This window comes from Eucyclogobius newberryi, unplaced genomic scaffold (genome assembly GCF_026437365.1).
Source record: "Eucyclogobius newberryi isolate DKJ021-1_F unplaced genomic scaffold, fEucNew1.0.hap1 SCAF_11, whole genome shotgun sequence".
Lineage (NCBI taxonomy): Eukaryota > Metazoa > Chordata > Actinopteri > Gobiiformes > Gobiidae > Eucyclogobius > Eucyclogobius newberryi.
Window position 1 is genome coordinate 11866198 of NW_027315735.1, and position 17267 is coordinate 11883464.

The following is a 17267-nucleotide window of genomic DNA, read 5'->3' on the forward strand; positions in this document are numbered from 1 at the left end:
TTCTTGTGCGTGTGTATGGGTTGTAGCCTTTTTTTCCTGCCGCCAAAAGTAGGAGGAGTTTTGAGGCCAAAGCGCATGCTTCTAAAGTTCAGAGGGATGGCAATGTCAACCAAGAGTCCGCAGTTGAATACTTATTTACTTTGCAAAGATCGATCGATCGATCGAAAGAAATCAAAAGCCATAGGCTTAAAAATGGGGCACTGGCAAAGTAAACAAAATCCCATCACACACTTGGGCAGAAGAAGCCATTACTCTCAGGATTTAAATCTACGTGGGGAGACCCCAAAAGAACTCTTTGGCCTCATTAGTCATCCCTGTCAAGGCGTTGCTGAATAATCTCATGTGTTATAAACATCTTGGACTTAGGCTAAAATGCTATGCTGCACCTTACCACCCAAGTACGCTTGTAGTTTGGGAATTTTGTTCACTGACAATTGCCAGAAAACCTTTTTGATTCTGAAAATAGAGCTTATTTGAGCGTTTCTTCTATAACGTAACACAGCGCCATCGGACCGGACCACTCGGGCTGCCTCTGTGGCGCAACGGTAGCGCGTCTGACTCCAGATCAGAAAGTTGCGTGTTCAACTTCACGTCAGCGTCATGTACTTTGTTGATTCTTGTTATAGTGGGTGAACAGCATTCACTCATTCATGTTATGGGGCTGTTTCATACCTGTCACTCCGCAATCATGCGATCTGCCAAGAGGATTAGTTCAAATGCTCTAATACTCAACTGTTTGACAGTTTGGCCATTGCCCTCTGAGAGCTTTAGTTGTGAATGAAACTGTATATACACATGTATAACTCAAAAGTACAGCATGCGATGGCCGGGAATCGAACCCGGGTCAACTGCTTGGAAGGCAGCTATGCTTACCACTATACCACCATCGCAAGGACACATGCTTTCGCAGTGCCGTGTCGCAAATCGGCGCCTGTAATTGATATCTAAAGTTCCATGCACACGGAACATGGTTTGAAGATAATTACTATCATAGAAACGCCTTTTTTTGCACGGTTTCGCTGGTCGCATTTCTTGTCCAACTGAGCAACAGGTAGCGTGGCCGAGTGGTCTAAGGCGCTGGATTTAGGTTCCAGTCTCTTCGGAGGCGTGGGTTTAAATCCCACCGCTGCCAGTTCGCATGCCGAACGTCAAGAGCAGGGCTGTGTGATGTCTGTCGGCAGCGCTTCCGTTTGAGTTTAGCTTTCATAAAATACATATTCTAAATCTGGCCCTGGTCAAAAGCCAACCAGGGATTCTTTACTTCCGCCAAATGGCCTGCCAGCAGGGGCCCGTACGGGAACAACATGAACCACGTTGTTGGCAGGATTCGAACCTGCGCGGGAAATTCCCAATGGATTTCTAGTCCAACAACTCATTAGCTGCTTACGGGAACCTTTTCTTGTGCGTGTGTATGGGTTTTAGCCTTTTTTTCCTGCCGCCAAAAGTAGGAGGAGTTTTGAGGCCAAAGCGCATGCTTCTGAAGTTCAGAGGGATGGCAATGTCAATCAAGAGTCCGCAGTTGAATACTTATTTACTTTGCAAAGATCGATCGATCGAAAGAAATCAAAAGCCATAGGCTTAAAAATGGGGCACTGGCAAAGTAAACAAAATCCCATCACACACTTGAGCAGAAGAAGCCATTACTCTCAGGATTTAAATCTACGTGGGGAGACCCCAAAAGAACTCTTTGGCCTCATTAGTCATCCCTGTCAAGGCGTTGCTGAATAATCTCATGTGTTATAAACATCTTGGACTTAGGCTAAAATGCTATGCTGCACCTTACCACCCAAGTACGCTTGTAGTTTGGGAATTTTGTTCACTGACAATTGCCAGAAAACCTTTTTGATTCTGAAAATAGAACTTATTTGAGCGTTTCTTCTATAACGTAACACAGCGCCATCGGAACCTTTTCTTGTGCGTGTGTATGGGTTGTAGCCTTTTTTTCCTGCCGCCAAAAGTAGGAGGAGTTTTGAGGCCAAAGCGCATGCTTCTGAAGTTCAGAGGGATGGCAATGTCAATCAAGAGTCCGCAGTTGAATACTTATTTACTTTGCAAAGATCGATCGATCGAAAGAAATCAAAAGCCATAGGCTTAAAAATGGGGCACTGGCAAAGTAAACAAAATCCCATCACACACTTGAGCAGAAGAAGCCATTACTCTCAGGATTTAAATCTACGTGGGGAGACCCCAAAAGAACTCTTTGGCCTCATTAGTCATCCCTGTCAAGGCGTTGCTGAATAATCTCATGTGTTATAAACATCTTGGACTTAGGCTAAAATGCTATGCTGCACCTTACCACCCAAGTACGCTTGTAGTTTGGGAATTTTGTTCACTGACAATTGCCAGAAAACCTTTTTGATTCTGAAAATAGAACTTATTTGAGCGTTTCTTCTATAACGTAACACAGCGCCATCGGAACCTTTTCTTGTGCGTGTGTATGGGTTGTAGCCTTTTTTTCCTGCCGCCAAAAGTAGGAGGAGTTTTGAGGCCAAAGCGCATGCTTCTAAAGTTCAGAGGGATGGCAATGTCAACCAAGAGTCCGCAGTTGAATACTTATTTACTTTGCAAAGATCGATCGATCGATCGAAAGAAATCAAAAGCCATAGGCTTAAAAATGGGGCACTGGCAAAGTAAACAAAATCCCATCACACACTTGAGCAGAAGAAGCCATTACTCTCAGGATTTAAATCTACGTGGGGAGACCCCAAAAGAACTCTTTGGCCTCATTAGTCATCCCTGTCAAGGCGTTGCTGAATAATCTCATGTGTTATAAACATCTTGGACTTAGGCTAAAATGCTATGCTGCTCCTTACCACCCAAGTACGCTTGTAGTTTGGGAATTTTGTTCACTGACAATTGCCAGAAAACCTTTTTGATTCTGAAAATAGAGCTTATTTGAGCGTTTCTTCTATAACGTAACACAGCGCCATCGGAACCTTTTCTTGTGCGTGTGTATGGGTTGTAGCCTTTTTTTCCTGCCGCCAAAAGTAGGAGGAGTTTTGAGGCCAAAGCGCATGCTTCTAAAGTTCAGAGGGATGGCAATGTCAACCAAGAGTCCGCAGTTGAATACTTATTTACTTTGCAAAGATCGATCGATCGATCGAAAGAAATCAAAAGCCATAGGCTTAAAAATGGGGCACTGGCAAAGTAAACAAAATCCCATCACACACTTGAGCAGAAGAAGCCATTACTCTCAGGATTTAAATCTACGTGGGGAGACCCCAAAAGAACTCTTTGGCCTCATTAGTCATCCCTGTCAAGGCGTTGCTGAATAATCTCATGTGTTATAAACATCTTGGACTTAGGCTAAAATGCTATGCTGCACCTTACCACCCAAGTACGCTTGTAGTTTGGGAATTTTGTTCACTGACAATTGCCAGAAAACCTTTTTGATTCTGAAAATAGAGCTTATTTGAGCGTTTCTTCTATAACGTAACACAGCGCCATCGGAACCTTTTCTTGTGCGTGTTTATGGGTTGTAGCCTTTATTTCCTGCCGCCAAAAGTAGGAGGAGTTTTGAGGCCAAAGCGCATGCTTCTAAAGTTCAGAGGGATGGCAATGTCAACCAAGAGTCCGCAGTTGAATACTTATTTACTTTGCAAAGATCGATCGATCGATCGAAAGAAATCAAAAGCCATAGGCTTAAAAATGGGGCACTGGCAAAGTAAACAAAATCCCATCACACACTTGAGCAGAAGAAGCCATTACTCTCAGGATTTAAATCTACGTGGGGAGACCCCAAAAGAACTCTTTGGCCTCATTAGTCATCCCTGTCAAGGCGTTGCTGAATAATCTCATGGGTTATAAACATCTTGGACTTAGGCTAAAATGGTATGCTGCTCCTTACCACCCAAGTATGCTTGTAGTTTGGGAATTTTGTTCACTGACAATTGCCAGAAAACCTTTTTGATTCTGAAAATAGAGCTTATTTGAGCGTTTCTTCTATAACGTAACACAGCGCCATCGGAACCTTTTCTTGTGCGTGTGTATGGGTTGTAGCCTTTTTTTCCTGCCGCCAAAAGTAGGAGGAGTTTTGAGGCCAAAGCGCATGCTTCTAAAGTTCAGAGGGATGGCAATGTCAACCAAGAGTCCGCAGTTGAATACTTATTTACTTTGCAAAGATCGATCGATCGATCGAAAGAAATCAAAAGCCATAGGCTTAAAAATGGGGCACTGGCAAAGTAAACAAAATCCCATCACACACTTGAGCAGAAGAAGCCATTACTCTCAGGATTTAAATCTACGTGGGGAGACCCCAAAAGAACTCTTTGGCCTCATTAGTCATCCCTGTCAAGGCGTTGCTGAATAATCTCATGTGTTATAAACATCTTGGACTTAGGCTAAAATGCTATGCTGCACCTTACCACCCAAGTACGCTTGTAGTTTGGGAATTTTGTTCACTGACAATTGCCAGAAAACCTTTTTGATTCTGAAAATAGAGCTTATTTGAGCGTTTCTTCTATAACGTAACACAGCGCCATCGGAACCTTTTCTTGTGCGTGTTTATGGGTTGTAGCCTTTTTTTCCTGCCGCCAAAAGTAGGAGGAGTTTTGAGGCCAAAGCGCATGCTTCTAAAGTTCAGAGGGATGGCAATGTCAACCAAGAGTCCGCAGTTGAATACTTATTTACTTTGCAAAGATCGATCGATCGATCGAAAGAAATCAAAAGCCATAGGCTTAAAAATGGGGCACTGGCAAAGTAAACAAAATCCCATCACACACTTGAGCAGAAGAAGCCATTACTCTCAGGATTTAAATCTACGTGGGGAGACCCCAAAAGAACTCTTTGGCCTCATTAGTCATCCCTGTCAAGGCGTTGCTGAATAATCTCATGTGTTATAAACATCTTGGACTTAGGCTAAAATGCTATGCTGCTCCTTACCACCCAAGTACGCTTGTAGTTTGGGAATTTTGTTCACTGACAATTGCCAGAAAACCTTTTTGATTCTGAAAATAGAGCTTATTTGAGCGTTTCTTCTATAACGTAACACAGCGCCATCGGAACCTTTTCTTGTGCGTGTGTATGGGTTGTAGCCTTTTTTTCCTGCCGCCAAAAGTAGGAGGAGTTTTGAGGCCAAAGCGCATGCTTCTAAAGTTCAGAGGGATGGCAATGTCAACCAAGAGTCCGCAGTTGAATACTTATTTACTTTGCAAAGATCGATCGATCGATCGAAAGAAATCAAAAGCCATAGGCTTAAAAATGGGGCACTGGCAAAGTAAACAAAATCCCATCACACACTTGAGCAGAAGAAGCCATTACTCTCAGGATTTAAATCTACGTGGGGAGACCCCAAAAGAACTCTTTGGCCTCATTAGTCATCCCTGTCAAGGCGTTGCTGAATAATCTCATGTGTTATAAACATCTTGGACTTAGGCTAAAATGCTATGCTGCACCTTACCACCCAAGTACGCTTGTAGTTTGGGAATTTTGTTCACTGACAATTGCCAGAAAACCTTTTTGATTCTGAAAATAGAGCTTATTTGAGCGTTTCTTCTATAACGTAACACAGCGCCATCGGAACCTTTTCTTGTGCGTGTGTATGGGTTGTAGCCTTTTTTTCCTGCCGCCAAAAGTAGGAGGAGTTTTGAGGCCAAATCGCATGCTTCTAAAGTTCAGAGGGATGGCAATGTCAACCAAGAGTCCGCAGTTGAATACTTATTTACTTTGCAAAGATCGATCGATCGATCGAAAGAAATCAAAAGCCATAGGCTTAAAAATGGGGCACTGGCAAAGTAAACAAAATCCCATCACACACTTGAGCAGAAGAAGCCATTACTCTCAGGATTTAAATCTACGTGGGGAGACCCCAAAAGAACTCTTTGGCCTCATTAGTCATCCCTGTCAAGGCGTTGCTGAATAATCTCATGTGTTATAAACATCTTGGACTTAGGCTAAAATGCTATGCTGCACCTTACCACCCAAGTACGCTTGTAGTTTGGGAATTTTGTTCACTGACAATTGCCAGAAAACCTTTTTGATTCTGAAAATAGAGCTTATTTGAGCGTTTCTTCTATAACGTAACACAGCGCCATCGGAACCTTTTCTTGTGCGTGTGTATGGGTTGTAGCCTTTTTTTCCTGCCGCCAAAAGTAGGAGGAGTTTTGAGGCCAAAGCGCATGCTTCTAAAGTTCAGAGGGATGGCAATGTCAACCAAGAGTCCGCAGTTGAATACTTATTTACTTTGCAAAGATCGATCGATCGATCGAAAGAAATCAAAAGCCATAGGCTTAAAAATGGGGCACTGGCAAAGTAAACAAAATCCCATCACACACTTGAGCAGAAGAAGCCATTACTCTCAGGATTTAAATCTACGTGGGGAGACCCCAAAAGAACTCTTTGGCCTCATTAGTCATCCCTGTCAAGGCGTTGCTGAATAATCTCATGTGTTATAAACATCTTGGACTTAGGCTAAAATGCTATGCTGCACCTTACCACCCAAGTACGCTTGTAGTTTGGGAATTTTGTTCACTGACAATTGCCAGAAAACCTTTTTGATTCTGAAAATAGAGCTTATTTGAGCGTTTCTTCTATAACGTAACACAGCGCCATCGGAACCTTTTCTTGTGCGTGTGTATGGGTTGTAGCCTTTTTTTCCTGCCGCCAAAAGTAGGAGGAGTTTTGAGGCCAAAGCGCATGCTTCTAAAGTTCAGAGGGATGGCAATGTCAACCAAGAGTCCGCAGTTGAATACTTATTTACTTTGCAAAGATCGATCGATCGATCGAAAGAAATCAAAAGCCATAGGCTTAAAAATGGGGCACTGGCAAAGTAAACAAAATCCCATCACACACTTGAGCAGAAGAAGCCATTACTCTCAGGATTTAAATCTACGTGGGGAGACCCCAAAAGAACTCTTTGGCCTCATTAGTCATCCCTGTCAAGGCGTTGCTGAATAATCTCATGTGTTATAAACATCTTGGACTTAGGCTAAAATGCTATGCTGCTCCTTACCACCCAAGTACGCTTGTAGTTTGGGAATTTTGTTCACTGACAATTGCCAGAAAACCTTTTTGATTCTGAAAATAGAGCTTATTTGAGCGTTTCTTCTATAACGTAACACAGCGCCATCGGAACCTTTTCTTGTGCGTGTGTATGGGTTGTAGCCTTTTTTTCCTGCCGCCAAAAGTAGGAGGAGTTTTGAGGCCAAAGCGCATTCTTCTAAAGTTCAGAGGGCTGGCAATGTCAACCAAGAGTCCGCAGTTGAATACTTATTTACTTTGCAAAGATCGATCGATCGATCGAAAGAAATCAAAAGCCATAGGCTTAAAAATGGGGCACTGGCAAAGTAAACAAAATCCCATCACACACTTGAGCAGAAGAAGCCATTACTCTCAGGATTTAAATCTACGTGGGGAGACCCCAAAAGAACTCTTTGGCCTCATTAGTCATCCCTGTCAAGGCGTTGCTGAATAATCTCATGTGTTATAAACATCTTGGACTTAGGCTAAAATGCTATGCTGCACCTTACCACCCAAGTACGCTTGTAGTTTGGGAATTTTGTTCACTGACAATTGCCAGAAAACCTTTTTGATTCTGAAAATAGAGCTTATTTGAGCGTTTCTTCTATAACGTAACACAGCGCCATCGGAACCTTTTCTTGTGCGTGTGTATGGGTTGTAGCCTTTTTTTCCTGCCGCCAAAAGTAGGAGGAGTTTTGAGGCCAAAGCGCATGCTTCTAAAGTTCAGAGGGATGGCAATGTCAACCAAGAGTCCGCAGTTGAATACTTATTTACTTTGCAAAGATCGATCGATCGATCGAAAGAAATCAAAAGCCATAGGCTTAAAAATGGGGCACTGGCAAAGTAAACAAAATCCCATCACACACTTGAGCAGAAGAAGCCATTACTCTCAGGATTTAAATCTACGTGGGGAGACCCCAAAAGAACTCTTTGGCCTCATTAGTCATCCCTGTCAAGGCGTTGCTGAATAATCTCATGTGTTATAAACATCTTGGACTTAGGCTAAAATCCTATGCTGCTCCTTACCACCCAAGTACGCTTGTAGTTTGGGAATTTTGTTCACTGACAATTGCCAGAAAACCTTTTTGATTCTGAAAATAGAGCTTATTTGAGCGTTTCTTCTATAACGTAACACAGCGCCATCGGAACCTTTTCTTGTGCGTGTGTATGGGTTGTAGCCTTTTTTTCCTGCCGCCAAAAGTAGGAGGAGTTTTGAGGCCAAAGCGCATGCTTCTAAAGTTCAGAGGGATGGCAATGTCAACCAAGAGTCCGCAGTTGAATACTTATTTACTTTGCAAAGATCGATCGATCGATCGAAAGAAATCAAAAGCCATAGGCTTAAAAATGGGGCACTGGCAAAGTAAACAAAATCCCATCACACACTTGAGCAGAAGAAGCCATTACTCTCAGGATTTAAATCTACGTGGGGAGACCCCAAAAGAACTCTTTGGCCTCATTAGTCATCCCTGTCAAGGCGTTGCTGAATAATCTCATGTGTTATAAACATCTTGGACTTAGGCTAAAATGCTATGCTGCACCTTACCACCCAAGTACGCTTGTAGTTTGGGAATTTTGTTCACTGACAATTGCCAGAAAACCTTTTTGATTCTGAAAATAGAGCTTATTTGAGCGTTTCTTCTATAACGTAACACAGCGCCATCGGAACCTTTTCTTGTGCGTGTGTATGGGTTGTAGCCTTTTTTTCCTGCCGCCAAAAGTAGGAGGAGTTTTGAGGCCAAAGCGCATGCTTCTAAAGTTCAGAGGGATGGCAATGTCAACCAAGAGTCCGCAGTTGAATACTTATTTACTTTGCAAAGATCGATCGATCGATCGAAAGAAATCAAAAGCCATAGGCTTAAAAATGGGGCACTGGCAAAGTAAACAAAATCCCATCACACACTTGAGCAGAAGAAGCCATTACTCTCAGGATTTAAATCTACGTGGGGAGACCCCAAAAGAACTCTTTGGCCTCATTAGTCATCCCTGTCAAGGCGTTGCTGAATAATCTCATGTGTTATAAACATCTTGGACTTAGGCTAAAATGCTATGCTGCACCTTACCACCCAAGTACGCTTGTAGTTTGGGAATTTTGTTCACTGACAATTGCCAGAAAACCTTTTTGATTCTGAAAATAGAGCTTATTTGAGCGTTTCTTCTATAACGTAACACAGCGCCATCGGAACCTTTTCTTGTGCGTGTGTATGGGTTGTAGCCTTTTTTTCCTGCCGCCAAAAGTAGGAGGAGTTTTGAGGCCAAAGCGCATGCTTCTAAAGTTCAGAGGGATGGCAATGTCAACCAAGAGTCCGCAGTTGAATACTTATTTACTTTGCAAAGATCGATCGATCGATCGAAAGAAATCAAAAGCCATAGGCTTAAAAATGGGGCACTGGCAAAGTAAACAAAATCCCATCACACACTTGAGCAGAAGAAGCCATTACTCTCAGGATTTAAATCTACGTGGGGAGACCCCAAAAGAACTCTTTGGCCTCATTAGTCATCCCTGTCAAGGCGTTGCTGAATAATCTCATGTGTTATAAACATCTTGGACTTAGGCTAAAATGCTATGCTGCTCCTTACCACCCAAGTACGCTTGTAGTTTGGGAATTTTGTTCACTGACAATTGCCAGAAAACCTTTTTGATTCTGAAAATAGAGCTTATTTGAGCGTTTCTTCTATAACGTAACACAGCGCCATCGGAACCTTTTCTTGTGCGTGTGTATGGGTTGTAGCCTTTTTTTCCTGCCGCCAAAAGTAGGAGGAGTTTTGAGGCCAAAGCGCATTCTTCTAAAGTTCAGAGGGATGGCAATGTCAACCAAGAGTCCGCAGTTGAATACTTATTTACTTTGCAAAGATCGATCGATCGATCGAAAGAAATCAAAAGCCATAGGCTTAAAAATGGGGCACTGGCAAAGTAAACAAAATCCCATCACACACTTGAGCAGAAGAAGCCATTACTCTCAGGATTTAAATCTACGTGGGGAGACCCCAAAAGAACTCTTTGGCCTCATTAGTCATCCCTGTCAAGGCGTTGCTGAATAATCTCATGTGTTATAAACATCTTGGACTTAGGCTAAAATGCTATGCTGCACCTTACCACCCAAGTACGCTTGTAGTTTGGGAATTTTGTTCACTGACAATTGCCAGAAAACCTTTTTGATTCTGAAAATAGAGCTTATTTGAGCGTTTCTTCTATAACGTAACACAGCGCCATCGGAACCTTTTCTTGTGCGTGTGTATGGGTTGTAGCCTTTTTTTCCTGCCGCCAAAAGTAGGAGGAGTTTTGAGGCCAAAGCGCATGCTTCTAAAGTTCAGAGGGATGGCAATGTCAACCAAGAGTCCGCAGTTGAATACTTATTTACTTTGCAAAGATCGATCGATCGATCGAAAGAAATCAAAAGCCATAGGCTTAAAAATGGGGCACTGGCAAAGTAAACAAAATCCCATCACACACTTGAGCAGAAGAAGCCATTACTCTCAGGATTTAAATCTACGTGGGGAGACCCCAAAATAACTCTTTGGCCTCATTAGTCATCCCTGTCAAGGCGTTGCTGAATAATCTCATGTGTTATAAACATCTTGGACTTAGGCTAAAATGCTATGCTGCTCCTTACCACCCAAGTACGCTTGTAGTTTGGGAATTTTGTTCACTGACAATTGCCAGAAAACCTTTTTGATTCTGAAAATAGAGCTTATTTGAGCGTTTCTTCTATAACGTAACACAGCGCCATCGGAACCTTTTCTTGTGCGTGTGTATGGGTTGTAGCCTTTTTTTCCTGCCGCCAAAAGTAGGAGGAGTTTTGAGGCCAAAGCGCATGCTTCTAAAGTTCAGAGGGATGGCAATGTCAACCAAGAGTCCGCAGTTGAATACTTATTTACTTTGCAAAGATCGATCGATCGATCGAAAGAAATCAAAAGCCATAGGCTTAAAAATGGGGCACTGGCAAAGTAAACAAAATCCCATCACACACTTGAGCAGAAGAAGCCATTACTCTCAGGATTTAAATCTACGTGGGGAGACCCCAAAAGAACTCTTTGGCCTCATTAGTCATCCCTGTCAAGGCGTTGCTGAATAATCTCATGTGTTATAAACATCTTGGACTTAGGCTAAAATGCTATGCTGCACCTTACCACCCAAGTACGCTTGTAGTTTGGGAATTTTGTTCACTGACAATTGCCAGAAAACCTTTTTGATTCTGAAAATAGAGCTTATTTGAGCGTTTCTTCTATAACGTAACACAGCGCCATCGGAACCTTTTCTTGTGCGTGTGTATGGGTTGTAGCCTTTTTTTCCTGCCGCCAAAAGTAGGAGGAGTTTTGAGGCCAAAGCGCATGCTTCTAAAGTTCAGAGGGATGGCAATGTCAACCAAGAGTCCGCAGTTGAATACTTATTTACTTTGCAAAGATCGATCGATCGATCGAAAGAAATCAAAAGCCATAGGCTTAAAAATGGGGCACTGGCAAAGTAAACAAAATCCCATCACACACTTGAGCAGAAGAAGCCATTACTCTCAGGATTTAAATCTACGTGGGGAGACCCCAAAAGAACTCTTTGGCCTCATTAGTCATCCCTGTCAAGGCGTTGCTGAATAATCTCATGTGTTATAAACATCTTGGACTTAGGCTAAAATGCTATGCTGCTCCTTACCACCCAAGTACGCTTGTAGTTTGGGAATTTTGTTCACTGACAATTGCCAGAAAACCTTTTTGATTCTGAAAATAGAGCTTATTTGAGCGTTTCTTCTATAACGTAACACAGCGCCATCGGAACCTTTTCTTGTGCGTGTGTATGGGTTGTAGCCTTTTTTTCCTGCCGCCAAAAGTAGGAGGAGTTTTGAGGCCAAAGCGCATGCTTCTAAAGTTCAGAGGGATGGCAATGTCAACCAAGAGTCCGCAGTTGAATACTTATTTACTTTGCAAAGATCGATCGATCGATCGAAAGAAATCAAAAGCCATAGGCTTAAAAATGGGGCACTGGCAAAGTAAACAAAATCCCATCACACACTTGAGCAGAAGAAGCCATTACTCTCAGGATTTAAATCTACGTGGGGAGACCCCAAAAGAACTCTTTGGCCTCATTAGTCATCCCTGTCAAGGCGTTGCTGAATAATCTCATGTGTTATAAACATCTTGGACTTAGGCTAAAATGCTATGCTGCACCTTACCACCCAAGTACGCTTGTAGTTTGGGAATTTTGTTCACTGACAATTGCCAGAAAACCTTTTTGATTCTGAAAATAGAGCTTATTTGAGCGTTTCTTCTATAACGTAACACAGCGCCATCGGAACCTTTTCTTGTGCGTGTGTATGGGTTGTAGCCTTTTTTTCCTGCCGCCAAAAGTAGGAGGAGTTTTGAGGCCAAAGCGCATGCTTCTAAAGTTCAGAGGGATGGCAATGTCAACCAAGAGTCCGCAGTTGAATACTTATTTACTTTGCAAAGATCGATCGATCGATCGAAAGAAATCAAAAGCCATAGGCTTAAAAATGGGGCACTGGCAAAGTAAACAAAATCCCATCACACACTTGAGCAGAAGAAGCCATTACTCTCAGGATTTAAATCTACGTGGGGAGACCCCAAAAGAACTCTTTGGCCTCATTAGTCATCCCTGTCAAGGCGTTGCTGAATAATCTCATGTGTTATAAACATCTTGGACTTAGGCTAAAATGCTATGCTGCTCCTTACCACCCAAGTACGCTTGTAGTTTGGGAATTTTGTTCACTGACAATTGCCAGAAAACCTTTTTGATTCTGAAAATAGAGCTTATTTGAGCGTTTCTTCTATAACGTAACACAGCGCCATCGGAACCTTTTCTTGTGCGTGTGTATGGGTTGTAGCCTTTTTTTCCTGCCGCCAAAAGTAGGAGGAGTTTTGAGGCCAAAGCGCATGCTTCTAAAGTTCAGAGGGATGGCAATGTCAACCAAGAGTCCGCAGTTGAATACTTATTTACTTTGCAAAGATCGATCGATCGATCGAAAGAAATCAAAAGCCATAGGCTTAAAAATGGGGCACTGGCAAAGTAAACAAAATCCCATCACACACTTGAGCAGAAGAAGCCATTACTCTCAGGATTTAAATCTACGTGGGGAGACCCCAAAAGAACTCTTTGGCCTCATTAGTCATCCCTGTCAAGGCGTTGCTGAATAATCTCATGTGTTATAAACATCTTGGACTTAGGCTAAAATGCTATGCTGCTCCTTACCACCCAAGTACGCTTGTAGTTTGGGAATTTTGTTCACTGACAATTGCCAGAAAACCTTTTTGATTCTGAAAATAGAGCTTATTTGAGCGTTTCTTCTATAACGTAACACAGCGCCATCGGAACCTTTTCTTGTGCGTGTGTATGGGTTGTAGCCTTTTTTTCCTGCCGCCAAAAGTAGGAGGAGTTTTGAGGCCAAAGCGCATGCTTCTAAAGTTCAGAGGGATGGCAATGTCAACCAAGAGTCCGCAGTTGAATACTTATTTACTTTGCAAAGATCGATCGATCGATCGAAAGAAATCAAAAGCCATAGGCTTAAAAATGGGGCACTGGCAAAGTAAACAAAATCCCATCACACACTTGAGCAGAAGAAGCCATTACTCTCAGGATTTAAATCTACGTGGGGAGACCCCAAAAGAACTCTTTGGCCTCATTAGTCATCCCTGTCAAGGCGTTGCTGAATAATCTCATGTGTTATAAACATCTTGGACTTAGGCTAAAATGCTATGCTGCACCTTACCACCCAAGTACGCTTGTAGTTTGGGAATTTTGTTCACTGACAATTGCCAGAAAACCTTTTTGATTCTGAAAATAGAGCTTATTTGAGCGTTTCTTCTATAACGTAACACAGCGCCATCGGAACCTTTTCTTGTGCGTGTGTATGGGTTGTAGCCTTTTTTTCCTGCCGCCAAAAGTAGGAGGAGTTTTGAGGCCAAAGCGCATGCTTCTAAAGTTCAGAGGGATGGCAATGTCAACCAAGAGTCCGCAGTTGAATACTTATTTACTTTGCAAAGATCGATCGATCGATCGAAAGAAATCAAAAGCCATAGGCTTAAAAATGGGGCACTGGCAAAGTAAACAAAATCCCATCACACACTTGAGCAGAAGAAGCCATTACTCTCAGGATTTAAATCTACGTGGGGAGACCCCAAAAGAACTCTTTGGCCTCATTAGTCATCCCTGTCAAGGCGTTGCTGAATAATCTCATGTGTTATAAACATCTTGGACTTAGGCTAAAATGCTATGCTGCTCCTTACCACCCAAGTACGCTTGTAGTTTGGGAATTTTGTTCACTGACAATTGCCAGAAAACCTTTTTGATTCTGAAAATAGAGCTTATTTGAGCGTTTCTTCTATAACGTAACACAGCGCCATCGGAACCTTTTCTTGTGCGTGTGTATGGGTTGTAGCCTTTTTTTCCTGCCGCCAAAAGTAGGAGGAGTTTTGAGGCCAAAGCGCATGCTTCTAAAGTTCAGAGGGATGGCAATGTCAACCAAGAGTCCGCAGTTGAATACTTATTTACTTTGCAAAGATCGATCGATCGATCGAAAGAAATCAAAAGCCATAGGCTTAAAAATGGGGCACTGGCAAAGTAAACAAAATCCCATCACACACTTGAGCAGAAGAAGCCATTACTCTCAGGATTTAAATCTACGTGGGGAGACCCCAAAAGAACTCTTTGGCCTCATTAGTCATCCCTGTCAAGGCGTTGCTGAATAATCTCATGTGTTATAAAAATCTTGGACTTAGGCTAAAATGCTATGCTGCTCCTTACCACCCAAGTACGCTTGTAGTTTGGGAATTTTGTTCACTGACAATTGCCAGAAAACCTTTTTGATTCTGAAAATAGAGCTTATTTGAGCGTTTCTTCTATAACGTAACACAGCGCCATCGGAACCTTTTCTTGTGCGTGTGTATGGGTTGTAGCCTTTTTTTCCTGCCGCCAAAAGTAGGAGGAGTTTTGAGGCCAAAGCGCATGCTTCTAAAGTTCAGAGGGATGGCAATGTCAACCAAGAGTCCGCAGTTGAATACTTATTTACTTTGCAAAGATCGATCGATCGATCGAAAGAAATCAAAAGCCATAGGCTTAAAAATGGGGCACTGGCAAAGTAAACAAAATCCCATCACACACTTGAGCAGAAGAAGCCATTACTCTCAGGATTTAAATCTACGTGGGGAGACCCCAAAAGAACTCTTTGGCCTCATTAGTCATCCCTGTCAAGGCGTTGCTGAATAATCTCATGTGTTATAAACATCTTGGACTTAGGCTAAAATGCTATGCTGCTCCTTACCACCCAAGTACGCTTGTAGTTTGGGAATTTTGTTCACTGACAATTGCCAGAAAACCTTTTTGATTCTGAAAATAGAGCTTATTTGAGCGTTTCTTCTATAACGTAACACAGCGCCATCGGAACCTTTTCTTGTGCGTGTGTATGGGTTGTAGCCTTTTTTTCCTGCCGCCAAAAGTAGGAGGAGTTTTGAGGCCAAAGCGCATGCTTCTAAAGTTCAGAGGGATGGCAATGTCAACCAAGAGTCCGCAGTTGAATACTTATTTACTTTGCAACGATCGATCGATCGATCGAAAGAAATCAAAAGCCATAGGCTTAAAAATGGGGCACTGGCAAAGTAAACAAAATCCCATCACACACTTGAGCCGAAGAAGCCATTACTCTCAGGATTTAAATCTACGTGGGGAGACCCCAAAAGAACTCTTTGGCCTCATTAGTCATCCCTGTCAAGGCGTTGCTGAATAATCTCATGTGTTATAAACATCTTGGATTTAGGCTAAAATGCTATGCTGCACCTTACCACCCAAGTACGCTTGTAGTTTGGGAATTTTGTTCACTGACAATTGCCAGAAAACCTTTTTGATTCTGAAAATAGAGCTTATTTGAGCGTTTCTTCTATAACGTAACACAGCGCCATCGGAACCTTTTCTTGTGCGTGTGTATGGGTTGTAGCCTTTTTTTCCTGCCGCCAAAAGTAGGAGGAGTTTTGAGGCCAAAGCGCATGCTTCTAAAGTTCAGAGGGATGGCAATGTCAACCAAGAGTCCGCAGTTGAATACTTATTTACTTTGCAACGATCGATCGATCGATCGAAAGAAATCAAAAGCCATAGGCTTAAAAATGGGGCACTGGCAAAGTAAACAAAATCCCATCACACACTTGAGCAGAAGAAGCCATTACTCTCAGGATTTAAATCTACGTGGGGAGACCCCAAAAGAACTCTTTGGCCTCATTAGTCATCCCTGTCAAGGCGTTGCTGAATAATCTCATGTGTTATAAACATCTTGGACTTAGGCTAAAATGCTATGCTGCTCCTTACCACCCAAGTACGCTTGTAGTTTGGGAATTTTGTTCACTGACAATTGCCAGAAAACCTTTTTGATTCTGAAAATAGAGCTTATTTGAGCGTTTCTTCTATAACGTAACACAGCGCCATCGGAACCTTTTCTTGTGCGTGTGTATGGGTTGTAGCCTTTTTTTCCTGCCGCCAAAAGTAGGAGGAGTTTTGAGGCCAAAGCGCATGCTTCTAAAGTTCAGAGGGATGGCAATGTCAACCAAGAGTCCGCAGTTGAATACTTATTTACTTTGCAAAGATCGATCGATCGATCGAAAGAAATCAAAAGTCATAGGCTTAAAAATGGGGCACTGGCAAAGTAAACAAAATCCCATCACACACTTGAGCAGAAGAAGCCATTACTCTCAGGATTTAAATCTACGTGGGGAGACCCCAAAAGAACTCTTTGGCCTCATTAGTCATCCCTGTCAAGGCGTTGCTGAATAATCTCATGTGTTATAAACATCTTGGACTTAGGCTAAAATGCTATGCTGCACCTTACCACCCAAGTACGCTTGTAGTTTGGGAATTTTGTTCACTGACAATTGCCAGAAAACCTTTTTGATTCTGAAAATAGAGCTTATTTGAGCGTTTCTTCTATAACGTAACACAGCGCCATCGGAACCTTTTCTTGTGCGTGTGTATGGGTTGTAGCCTTTTTTTCCTGCCGCCAAAAGTAGGAGGAGTTTTGAGGCCAAAGCGCATGCTTCTAAAGTTCAGAGGGATGGCAATGTCAACCAAGAGTCCGCAGTTGAATACTTATTTACTTTGCAAAGATCGATCGATCGATCGATCGAAAGAAATCAAAAGCCATAGGCTTAAAAATGGGGCACTGGCAAAGTAAACAAAATCCCATCACACACTTGAGCAGAAGAAGCCATTACTCTCAGGATTTAAATCTACGTGGGGAGACCCCAAAAGAACTCTTTGGCCTCATTAGTCATCCCTGTCAAGGCGTTGCTGAATAATCTCATGTGTTATAAACATCTTGGACTTA

At 42.5% G+C, this 17267-nt stretch overlaps 2 non-coding genes across 2 annotated transcripts; one reads left to right on the top strand and one right to left on the bottom strand.

Annotated features, from left to right (window-relative positions):
• Window positions 1–818: 818 nt before the first annotated feature.
• On the bottom strand, window positions 819–890 carry trnag-ucc (transfer RNA glycine (anticodon UCC)). Its single transcript has one exon. It is a non-coding gene; the product is annotated as a tRNA-Gly (tRNA).
• Window positions 891–1050: 160 nt separating this feature from the next.
• On the top strand, window positions 1051–1132 carry trnal-uag (transfer RNA leucine (anticodon UAG)). The gene has a single exon. It is a non-coding gene; the product is annotated as a tRNA-Leu (tRNA).
• The last annotated feature ends 16135 nt before the right edge of the window (window positions 1133–17267 follow it).